At 36.9% G+C, this 12,905-nt stretch overlaps 1 protein-coding gene across 4 annotated transcripts in view; it reads left to right on the top strand.

The window, feature by feature from the left end:
- Positions 1-3,399: 3,399 nt before the first annotated feature.
- The window catches only part of FILIP1 (filamin A interacting protein 1), a 109,761-nt gene continuing 100,255 nt past the window's right edge, over positions 3,400-12,905 (top strand). For all 4 annotated transcript variants that reach the window (XM_049817774.1, XM_049817776.1, XM_049817775.1 and 1 more), the window contains exon 1: positions 3,400-3,725. The gene's annotated coding sequence lies outside the window, so the exon portion shown is untranslated. The remainder of the gene's footprint in view (positions 3,726-12,905) is intronic.

Here is a 12,905-nt window from a genome sequence, read left to right as displayed (position 1 = left end):
AATCTAAAATAATAAAGCTTTTATGGAAGTGAGCAATAACTATTACAAAAGCAGGGTGTCAGAAGACTGGTGGACTACTGTTCAAGCAAATGAAAAATTAATTTTTTAGAAACTAAAATACTGATGACTCTTACTTCAATGCATTTTAAGGAGCAACTTAATGAAGAACTGACAGTGGTTGCTCACACAGAATTATACACATAGTAGAGCCCCTCAAGACATACAGTTAAGAAACTCTAAGCCCATTTAGATAGATTTGTTTCTCATATATTGGTCCAGTTAATTATGTTGTAAAATATTTGAAAAGGACAAAGGTAGAAGGTTGTATCTCTGGATGCCACTGTGACTTAAGAGAATGAGATACTTGTACACTACAGTGATGGATAGTTGAGATAAAAATTATATAGTAATACTATTGTATGTGTTCCAGAAAAAGCTTATTTATAGGCACACATTTTAAGGTCAAGAAGGACCAGTAAGGTCAGGAGAAGACATCTGTTTTGATCTTCTCTAAAAAAAAAAAACCCATGGGTTTTCTGCCGGTAATTTTTGCCTCAAGCCTGGAATTTCTTTAGAGCAGCTCAGGTCATAAAAATTTTTCTTCCATTTTCTAGTAAAGTAAGTACAGAGAAATATGATCATCTGAACAATGATAATCCCTCTTCTGTATTTGTGACTAACGTTATCTCAAAAAATGACAACAGGTCCTGCTGCTGCTCTTGTTCACTCTCTCGAGCCACGTTTTGTCCCCTTTGCTTTGCATTGCTCTGGTTTTTGGTGTTTTGATTGAAATAATGCTCAGAGATTTGGCTTCCATTAAAAATTTTCTCAGAAGTATTTACTTTGGACTCTAGGATCTTGGCTGCTTAATTAAGAGATAACAAAATTATCAGAAATTACAAGAAAGTTACTTTTTAGACTTAGTTGTAGGATGTAACTAGGACTTAGGATGATGCTGTATATTGACATTAGGACCCAATGGAGGATGCCAAACTAAAAAGTCTCTTTTGTGGTTCTGTTTTTTTCTTTTATTCCCCAGCAACCTATCTATTTATAACCATTTTCTTCATCATTCAGTAGGGGAAATACTTAGATGTGAACCATTTTCATACTGCATAAAGTTAAAAGGTTTACACTTCCAGTGATGCGGAGTATTTACACCCTTTCCTATGCTGGAAGTCCTTACATTTTCTTTGATTCACTTGCAAAATCTTCTGTTTTCCCCAAATTTTTGCTGAAATTCCTACTATATTAGAGGATTAATGTCTATGGTGCACAGCTGGGGAGTACGTTTGCAAGTGTACAAGAATGAGCAGACTTGCATCAGCAGGTCACTATTGAAACCCACCCACAAGGGCTGGCAGCAGAGATTGCCTCCTAAGAAGTTGTATTGTTTTCCACTCAGTGAATGTGCCACTAACTAATGGGAGAGAAACACTGAGAATCATTTGGGTTTTCTGAGATTTACGAGCCAAGTAATTGTTTTGTTTGCCTGATTTATTATATTTGAATGGATAAAGTACTATTAATATTGCACTTTGAGCAAGAAGTTAAGGCCAGAATAGTCAAAACATTACTCATCTGATTGGAGTACCTCAATTTTATATGAGGGAACAAAATTAGATGTTCTTTTTAGAATGTGGATATACGTAACTCACTTCATTTCAAAGTGTAAGCATGTAACATCAACATTTGTGCCAATATATTATCTGTCTCTACAATAATCTTCCAAATAGCTGTTTCTGTAAAATAGAAGTGTTTCCATTTTTATACATTCTAGCTATTCTGTCCAAGTCAAATATTGAAATGGATAACATTAAATTAGTGATTATTACTTGTTCTCCAAAATAAAATATATTTGACATGATGGAAGTGTTTGGTGCATTTATAAATGTATCATCAATGTCTAAATATCAGTTACTTGACATAGTACCTAATTTCACTTCATTTTCTCCATATAAGCTCCTTGGGAATGAAAGTATTTTTTCATTGTTCCTTGCTTGTTTAGATAATAACACAGATCAAGTAGAAGTCATTCCAGAGATAGGGTTAGAGCACAAGGCTACAGCTAATCCTACAGCTGCTTCCCGTAAGGGCTTGTACTCAGCCCCTGGTATCTCATATAGTTGTGGCCAGTTAGGTTCCTGCATGTTGAAATTTTCACAAGGAGCGTGATACCTTTTCACTACCCATCCTACTATTTGCACAGTGACCTAGCATCACTGAAGGGTACTGTTATGATTTGCTTGAACCTTCTTTTGCTCTGAAAGGCTGGGGGGCCTGCATCTATAAATATTGACAAGCAAATTTTTTAGCATCTTTCTACTTTTTTCTTCCCTTTCTCCTTTCTTGCCTTCTTCTTCATCTAACCCTAGATGAATATTGCAAATCATCACTAGGGAAAAGCTTTCCAAAGGAGGCCCATTCTGCATTTCACTCTGAAGCACAGCTCAGATGAGAACAGAGTTGTGGTAAGGAATTTTTCTCATCAGAGACACTTACAGGGACTGTTCTGCCATGAGGTGGTAGCACTTTGCTCTGGAGTCTGAGATCTGCAACATCTTTGGAGAATCTTGATATCATGATGGTTTGTAGGCTGAAAGCTGCCCGTGTTACTGCTGGTCTGTTGATTAAGAGACTTATGGCTTAGAATTAGGGACAGTAATTAGATCCAGAAGCAAGTGTGGATACATCAGAATGTATACAGCCCTGGAGTAATGTGTTCCTAATACTCATCTCAAACAACTAGGGATACGTGTGGCTTCCCTTTTCTTCTTCAGTGAGAGTTAGAGACAGAGTAGGAATTACTGTAGAAAGCTCTTGGTCTAGGAGAAAAAGGTTGTCTTTGGAATGAGTATCACACTGAAAACTTTCCAGCCTAAGCCTTTCATTAATTTCTCCATGTCATCTTAATATATTTAAACTCTAAAAAATTATGCTGCAAAAAGTTCTCCCCACGTGTAATTTTTCCTCAAGTGAAGTGCATACCTTTCAAATTATAAACTTCCTACTTGTCCTAGGAAAATCCTCACTGTATAAATAATTGAACTCATCTGCTCTGAACACAAGTATTCTTTCTCTAGCAGTCTAAAATATATGCCTAAGTACACATCTTGTACTTAGTGCTTTAAATAGTAATTACTCCCGTGAAGTCACTGGAAGCCCTTAAAAGGATTTGACAGTTTCCCCACAATCTTTCAGTGAATGTAGTAGCTGGGCTGTGCAGTGCTACATCCACTGATAATTCAGCAGCTGAGGAACTCAGCAAAGCCTGCTCCAAACTTCTCAGCTGTTGACAGGCTTGACTTGCTGAGAACACTGGTTAAATATAGCACAAGCGAGCTGAGCTCAACAAAGTCATTGCTGTAACACTGTGTGAAGAGACCAGAAGAGGGGAAATACAATCTGAGAACTAAACTGCCAAAGCCTAACACCACCTAGCAACAGTTGAAAAAACTTTTAAACAAAAGTCTGGGTGAGACACAGACAGAGTATACCTCCTACTTCTCTTGCCTGGGATTTCTGCGAGAAGCAGCTCTGGTCTTCTGTTCTCTACCCCATTTCCTTCATTACTTCAGCTGCTGGTAGACCTAGAAAAGTGGGAAAAGTTTCTCTCTTTGTGTTCTCCTGGGCTGGATCAGTCTACTGCTGTGGTAGTGCTGTGGGACGAGCTATTGCAGTCTTGCGGTGTAAAGGATATATTCCTAGGTTCGTGTTGCTGACAGGTAAGACTGAGCTAACCACTTCAATGCATTCTTTTTAGAAGAAGTTATTTTCTTTTGTAGTTACTATTGTCTCTTTTCTTCTGTGAACAATCTTCTGCATAATTTTGAAACATCAGTAGATGAAAGCTGGGTTAACAGTTTTAGATTATTTTTTTACGCTTTCATCACAGAAAAACATGGCTTAAATAAATTTTGTATTTCCTAGAATGAGCAAAATCAAGTAGCTAGTAGTAATATGAAAAAATCGGTATAGATTTTGACATGTATTTTGCTTATATGTCCTTACATGCTGACAGACAACAGACCAACATTTAAGAATAGAATACATATCATCCCTTACCAGTGATAGTCTAGCAACTATTAAAAACAGTGACAGCCTGTGTTATAAGTAAGAGGAAATAGCCATTCAGTAACTGAATTAACTGAATACTTTGTGACCAAGCACATTTATACTTTTTGTTTCCTTACTAACTTTTAGCACACAGGCACACCTGGTGCTTTTCGTACTATCCTTGTGACAACAGCTCTTGGTTCTTCCTTTTGTACTTATTTACATAGAGCAAATATTAATCTCTGCTAGATTAATTAGCTGTATAATGCAACCATCCTAAAGACTGACCTTATGTTTGTTGTACCCAAGTGTGCTTAATCTGCGTCAGTGTGTGTTTCTTTTAGCAAAATAAAGGAGAAACCAGTTCTCCGATGCTTTACCCTGACAGCAGAATGGAAGCCTGTTTGTCTGTTGGAAATGCATATCCTATGGTCCCATAATGGTCATGTAATTTAAGGGAGGAATTGCTTAGTAGGACTTACTTTTTGTCTAAACTGACAAAAGCTGTTTGGTCAATTGAAGAATGAATCCCCCCCTCCCTCCCCCACCCCCCCCATCTTTTAAAGCCATTTTCTCCAAACAAAAGAAATCTAGTATGCATGAATTTTTAAAACATGTACTATCAATTCATATGCAGTATGAATTCAGTTATGAAGGCAAAGATTTAAAGAATGCACTTAACCCATGCAAAAACCCTGTTCACAGATTTATGTAGAATTGTCTCAGATGAAAAATATTTGTCCTAAAGAGGGAATGGACTGACTGAGTCTACGCAGACTGTCTGTGGTGTTTGACGCTTAGCCTGTGGACTCTGGGACTGCCTCAGGAAGATGAGAAGGTCTTGCTTTAGCTAAATAATTCTAGTTTCATCCCTGCATACTATATAAATGACATCAATACCACATCTTAGCAGTGACCTGCTTACAGATTGGATGAAATCAAAATACTCTGGAAGCAACTTTGACTTCGTGGCTGAGAATGTAACTGCCTGTGAAACAATAAGATAAATTAAGTACTAGGATGGAGGAAAATTCTTAAAAGGAAAGATAATATAGTTTACATTTTATTTCATAGCAAGGGGTACACCACTTAAGTATTAGATAGGAATACTTTTTGGTGGCCGTGATTTAATGTGATAATCATTACTGTGGAATTACTACAGCACTATGGTATCCTAAATCTCAAAAGGAAACTTTGGTATTACTTTTTAATATAAGTATATCCTGAGAAAGTTATTTTTTCATAAGAAGGTTGTACAGTGAGAACTAAAACAGTTTTTGTCATCTTGACATTAGAGTGAAAATTACTGTTTCGTATTTTGACTGAGTTAATTGGCAAATAATAAACTGTCAAGAAATGGCAAATTTGACCTTCTGAATACATAGGGATGACAAAATCTGTATGCTATCCTACTTATTGACTGCTTTTGGGTTTTAGTTATTGCTCAGTATAATGTGTGGTTATAAAATTTTACTTTTCTTGCACAATAAATAAAATAAATAAAAGCAAAAGGCAAATTTATTAGCCTGAATGCTATCAAATGAAGTGACTTTTGAACAGTCTGATAGCAACTTCTAACTCTAACACATGGAGTTGTGGTTTTACATACATCTGTCTTCCTTTCTACTTCAAAATGGAGGAGGCGGCTAAAATTACTCTGCTCAACAGGTGTCCACAAAGAGGCTCTGGGATTTTCCAACCAAATCTGTGGAATATGTAATGTGGCTATTCAACAGATGGTTTCATATTTGACGAATAGCCAATTCTACTAATGACTACAGTGAAACCAAGCTCAATTTTATATCAAATCACAAAGTAATTTAGCTTTTGGCGATACACTCCATTGTAGAGATTTTCTTGGAAGACCAGTAGACTTAGCATACCCATTTATTTTCCCCTTTATGTATTATTTTGATTTTGTTTATATTCCCCTAACTGTATAATGAATGGTGCCTTTCATGGTGCTAAAGACTGTGTATTCCTCCCAGTCTGAATCCAATTCCAGATGCTGCCTATGGCTTGTTCTTTCACCTTCATTACAGCAAAATGATAATTTATGGCCTCTTTTAACCAATCTAGCCACAGCTTAAGTCATCATCTTAACTGAGTGTTTTGTCATCACCTCAGTCTTTCAATCTCTTTATAGAACGTCTGGTTCTTTTTAACACCAAATTCAAAGACTTGAAATTCATCTTCAAAGCTTAGCACTGTTCTGTCTCTGCCTACATCTGCCTGATTTTCCCATATTCCTCCTGCTCATATCTGGTAGGCTATTGACCTTCAGCTCTGGTGTTCACTAGTCCATCCTCTATGCTACTGGCTTTAGTAAGCTTGAAATTGGCCTAATGACATACAAGTTGTTAGTTTTCTATGGTGCCTCTCTGTAGCACCTGACACTAATGTCATGGAAAGACTGAACTTGTCTACTAACGGCTATGTCGACCAAGGTAGGACTCCTGAAGACATAGTTGTGCTTCCTGGAAGCAACTTGTGGAGAAAGCATATCAGGAAATACCTACTTTTACTAGTATGCCCTGTTTTGTTCCTCTGGGTCACAATTTCACCAGTGTAGCTATTTCCATACAGGTGTATCAGTAAAACTCCTCCTGATACAGGATCTTTCTGTTGGCACAGATTCCACACATGCTTAATTTAAGGCTTTTGGTAATCACATCTAACTCAGTTGATGTGCCCCCAGGCATAAATTAAGAATGTGCCTCAGAGCTGTACTGAGTCAGAGGCCAGGTTTATGCCACTGAATTCAGGGTGAGATTTCCTTTGAGTTTAATAAGATCAGGTCTTAATGTTCAATAATTAACAGATAAATTTCCAGTCCCTTCAGGAGCACTTAACAAAATGGATCATCTATATTCCTGTCCAAATAATTTTTTTCCTAAGAGACTTTTTACTTTTTCTCTAATTTCCTGTTTCTTCCCTTCCTTTCTCAAGGTCTGTTGTTGCAGTTTGCCATACTATTTTAATACAGAAACTGAATTTGGGGGCAGGGTTTTTGTCCTTCTACATCTCTAAATTGCCATTTGGAGAAAGAGAGCTATAATCTTCCTACTTCACCAAAAATATTTAGTATATAAAACCTAAGATAAGAACTGAAAGCTAGAAAGGTAAAATAGTGTATGTGATAAAATAATGATAATCCATTGTATAGCAAAGTTTAAATATTTCTTTACAAGAAGCACAAACACCTATACTTTTCAGCTTCATCATCTTATTCTGGTGCTTTTCATTTTTAGCCTTTTCTCTTTTCATTTCTTTCAGTATTTTCTAATGAAAGTTGTTTCCTAATTTTATACAGAATACCAGGAATTATTTGGGGAATAGAGGCTTTTCTTGATATTGGAGGATATTGGATAACTAAGGAAACAATTATTTTGTAAAGAATTAAAATTTCTTAACCTCTCTTTTTCTCATTTAGTAGCTAGTATTTGTACCAAGTTAGTGACACTAGAAAAATAAAGCCTTTATAACACAGTCCTGTAGTTATTCTTTGAGATATTCGTGTCCAAAGAAGAGGAACAATTATGCCTATTTCCTGTTCAGGAGAGATAATGGGAGTCTCTAATCATGTTGAAGATTGTGTGATGCCTAATGTATTTGTGAAAATTTTGCCTTTCTGGATACTTGATTAGATTTTCCCTTTTATTTTGGGTCTTTTCACCTACTCCTCCAGCTTCTGCAGATAATCTGCACTTTCTGTATTACTTTTTATTCTTACCATCATAGCAAAATAAGTACTAATATCAATGCAAATACAAAGTCTTCCTAGATTGGGGCAGCTTTTTTTTTTTTTTTTTTTTTTTTTTTTTTTTAATTTAAGATGGCTTTGCCCTTTCATTCTCATTCTGCTTTGGCTGGACTATATATCAAAATCTTTTCCACAAGTAAATCATGCAAATGCTAGCTCTAAAGATGATATGTAAGATTATATAGATTGTGGTCTCCTCCAAAATGGTTTACACACGTCACAAATATAGAGAAAGAGACAATTTCTACAATTAAAAGCATATATCCTAAAAGCGTAATTGCATTTTATTTTGAAATCATTCTTCTATAGATATAAGACTGCTAAAATACATGATTTATCCTGGGCTGTTTAGCAAGTAGTGTTCTGAGGCAATGAAGTGGCATTGCTTTTTTTCCCTCACTTAATAGAAAATTGCTGAGAACTGAGTAGATAATGAAGAATTCCAACATCCAGTTTCTTAACTTTGCAGCTCTGTAAGAGCTGAAACTTAATCAGAAATATGCGTATGTGTGCACACGTGTGTGTGCCTTTTGTAAGAAAAGAAATGCTTTTTGGCATTACAGAATGCGTTGCTGAAGGAGTGGGACAAACACATGCGAAGTACAGGGAAATAGGCTGGAGCTTGTACTTTTTCCCTTAAATGGGCAACCCATCTAGTTGCTGTTAGCTGACACAAGCAAAGGGGTGTGTGAATCTAAAAGATTGCTGTACATTGTCCAAATGAGTTCCATTTCAAAGCTGATAAAATGGCAATTAAAATCTTAATTATCTATAATGTGGCCAGACTCATTCAAATATAAACTGGTGGGGTTTCAGAACAAGAGCAAAAACCTCGATGAATTTGCAATAAACTTTTCCAGCTTGAATTATATACTTTAAGAGCTCTTTAATACAGTAAGGGTTGCTTTCTTTGCTTTTCCTTTTTGGGGAAATGGTGTCAAACAGTATAATATTTTGTGATTTATGCTGTTCAAAAGTTTGTTCCAGTGCATATGTAGAAGAAATATTTTGAAGGCTAAATCCATTTTCTATCTGAAGTCCACAGTATCTAGAGGCTTGTATGTTTGGTTAGGGGGAGGTATCTAACTAACTAGTGCGTTATGGCTGTGGATAGCAAGAGCTACAGCTTCACTAACAAACTTCAAAAAAATGAGAAAAAATGGATTTTATTGTAATAACAGAAAAGCATTTTTAGAAAGTGGTTTTAAGGGTTCTATTAAAAAAAAAGTAATTGAAAATGAAAGCTCATGTGTTCTTGGTACAAGAATTTTCATTAGAGTTTATCAGACTGCTTGCATTTTTCAGAAAATATAAAGCAAATGAACGCAACAGAAAGCAGGAGACTGCTAACATCAGTGTAATCGAATTGCTGCCAACTTGCCTTGTTTATCTAAGAGATCTCTGTGAAAATAAGGTCTTTCCCACACATGCATGAGTCATAGGATGTAATGGGGCTAAGCAGACTTGCTTCAGCTTTCTAATGTGCACATATCTAAACTAACCTGTTTTAGTGCCTGTTCCTGTAACTAAATGAGATCTAGCTTGACAACAGGAAGGGAGAAGTGGTGGTGAGTTCATGGTGCTATTTCAGTGCAATAACCTGAATGCTAAGGAAACGATGCAATTTCCATTTATTGGGAAAACTGCAGTTACTGTGACAACAAGTATACACTAAAGAAAAACATATACAATTTATTCTGAAGTTCAAATTTGTGAATCTAGTAGATAGAATATTCATAAAACCTCACACTACCTAGTTATGTGACTCAAAGAACATTCTTACTTTTAAAATATGTAATCCAGATTGTTGAAAATTATCACTTTAAAAGCCATAAGCAAGGACATAAATGTAAGGCAAAGCACATGTGGTTAACCTTGACTAGTTTGGTGTTGGGCTGAATAAAATTAAAAAAAAAAAAAGCATAAATTTCGCATGCTACAGCTATTCAATTCCTATGTCTGTCATTCATGCTTATTCCCAAAATTTCACTTGTCCCACCATCTGTAATCACAAAACCTCTTGGATCTAACTTTTAAGGTAAAGGTTACAGTAGTTCTTCTATAGTGTCTTATTTCTCCTCCTTCTATTCTTCTCCAAGGACTTCTGCAATAAAAACCACAAATTTTATTCCAGTAGATAAGGATTTCAGTTCCTCAATCTGATAAAATTCTTTAGAGAAAAAAATAAACATTCCAATTTTTGACTCTGGGCAGGAGACAGAAGGAAGGGAACGATGCCATGCTAGATGTCCTCAAGCATGTCAAACAGTGCAGAACAAGATGTCCCTTCTGCATGGAGGGACACACATGGCAACAGAGCTCCTGAGTGCCAGAGGAACTACGTGTTACGGGGCAGCTGGCTGTGGGAACCACTGCCGCATCAAGTAGCAGGAGCCAGAAGCTAGAATTCGGGTCACGAAAGGCATCACATTGCAAATAGTAAAAGGCAGAGTCACAGTAGCATGTCCTCTCAATGAGACGTGCCACTTACGGAGTTATAGAACCAGAATCTGTTTTGAACATGGCTGGCTGAGGAATATTTTGCCGGTGATGATAATCAGTGTATCAAACTCCATATGCTGAATAAAAGATGGCTGAAGAGACAATTGATAGTAACATAAATCACAGGCCTTTGGCACTTCCAAAATTGCAAAAGAAGCAGTATCTGTAGGGGTTTTTTTATTATTTTGTTATGTTTGATGTGTTATATCCTCAAATAAGCATAATAAGAATGAAAAATCTTGTATGTAATTTTCTATCCTTGTTTACTCCAGCGTTTAGAATGCACACCCTCTTCCTCCCTGCCACATTATATTTGAAAGCCAAACATTTAGAATTAGGATGCCATTAAGGTGCCATCTTTCTGCAAAAGAATTCTGAAAAAAAGGTTAAGTATATTTTATCTGTGTCTTTCCAGGTAGTCCAGTAAGCTGAAAGGCTAGCATTGAGATTGTAAATAATAAGCAAATAAGGAAGGAAAACAGAGATGCTGCTTTTGAGGAAGGAAACCCTGGAGACTGCTTCCACTGCTGAGTTCACTTTTCTTACTGAACATCTCTTTCCAATTGTATCCTAATCAGGAACAGAGCATGATACACATATGGCAAACAGGATTCCTAGATGGAGTTCTGGTTAACCTGAGAGCAGCTTAGGCTCTTTTGGTTTAGAAAAGCCCTTGGTGGTGGAAGCATCTAAATTTACCTGGTGGTGATTACTGTAGCATGAAGCAAGGATAAACTAGTGGCCCTGTGGCACTCAAAGGGATGTGGCAGGCAGTCTTTCCATACAGGATTTCTCATACCTATTAAGAATAACAACTGAAGACGGGTATTCATCTTCTCTTTAGATGAATCAGCAAGTAATGTTCCTAAAACTGGATACTGTAAATAAAATTTTGTCATCATCAGTAGAGATGAGTGGAAAAAGGCTAGGGAATCCTTACAGCTGGTGGAATACAGAGGTCTCAGATCCCATTGTACTCATCGAGAGCAAAGGCAGCACTCGCTGCAGAGAGGAGCTTGAGGAACTAGTATGACTTGCACACACACACGGGTCATAAAAATTACTCTTGCAGCTTTTTTAATTAAAAAAGCTGCCATATGCTCCAGTGGGGGTTAAGTTAGTCAGAAAGTTAGTGAGATTTAGGAAGAAGGGATGATGCTTTGAAAGGCGCCAGAACGGGCTAGGACAGACAAGAAGTGCTTCAGCAGGAGGCCAGGAAGCTTGGTGTTTTAAAGCTAGGGGCCTCTAAACCACGGGTTAACCAGATAACAGCATCCTTAACTACCCTGCCTTGAATCCATATAGGCAGTCGTTTTAAAAGTAGCTTATAGGTTGGAGAAAAAAATAACTAAACTGATTTTCCCACTTTCAGAGAACATGTTCTTAAACTCCAAATTATTTTGGAACAGCTTTTTATTAGAAAGATGGAGGGGGTACAGTGTAAGTACTTTTGATACAGAATTTGATCTATTTGTAAATGGAAATATACAACAGGATTGCTGTGGTACTTGGGGGCCCCAGGAGGACGTGCGACTGTGACATAGCTGCCTGGCTCCAAGAAAACAAATTCCCTGCAGTGATACTAGGTAGTTCAGTATCACTTCCAATCACACAACCTGTATCACCATAGGTCTTGAGAACTAATGAAGTGCTACAAAAATACGTGATGTTAGCTATAGACAGCTAAGCTTAGATAGCACAAAGGAAACACAGGAAAATATCAGAAATAAACTGAATAATCTACATAAGTTTTCGGTGAATAGCGTGAACACAACACAATATTTTGTAATGGTTTTTTAAGAAATAAGTAGAGAAGGAACAATTCTACAGTATACCACTGTCAACTCAAAAAACCTCTCCAAGAAGGCAGTATCTAAAAATGAAGCAAGCATAACTGCACAAAGGGAGGGTTAATTTAGATATTTCCAGCATTAGTTGTATAAACAAATACTAAATCGCACTGCAGGGAATGGGCTGCAAGAGTGACAGGACATCTGATGGATTGCTTATTAATCAGAAATACTTTGATAAATTCAGGTTTCCTCTCCAAAATTTTCATGCTGTGTTTGAATTTTGTTGTTTATCCCTTTCAAATCATGTTACCTTAAAATGTGAGGTGCTAGGTATCCTACTAGGGGAGAGGAAGGCTGGTTAAATGGCTGGCTTTCACATCAGTGACTCCCTGTATGACACTCTGCAATTTATTTACTTCTACACTTCTAATAACACCTGGGATGTTACAAGAATAAATATAGTAGTGACTCTGACACCCTGAGATGTTGCAGTATTGAACATCATGTCAACAGCTTTGAATAAGGAGACTTAAATAGCCCTCCTTGGAAACCAGATTCTGCTGGGAGAAGTAGGAAAAGAAGTCGAATTAGTCTGAAGGACAAGAATATGTATTTTTAGAGGAGCTCCCCAGAGGGAAGCATAGCTGTGCCCTGAGTTGTGGGTAGCAAAAAGTCAACCATACTGGTAAAGCACAGCAGAAAAAGGAAAGAGGAGGACCAGAGATGTGACCAGGAAGCTGCAAGAACAAAACCATACCAAAATAGAAACCAAACTAGCGCAAATACTAAGA

This window comes from Accipiter gentilis, chromosome 15 (genome assembly GCF_929443795.1).
Source record: "Accipiter gentilis chromosome 15, bAccGen1.1, whole genome shotgun sequence".
Taxonomy (NCBI): Eukaryota; Metazoa; Chordata; class Aves; order Accipitriformes; family Accipitridae; genus Astur; species Astur gentilis.
Note: the sequence above shows the minus strand (reverse complement) of the source record. Positions and strands in the feature narration are given on the sequence as shown.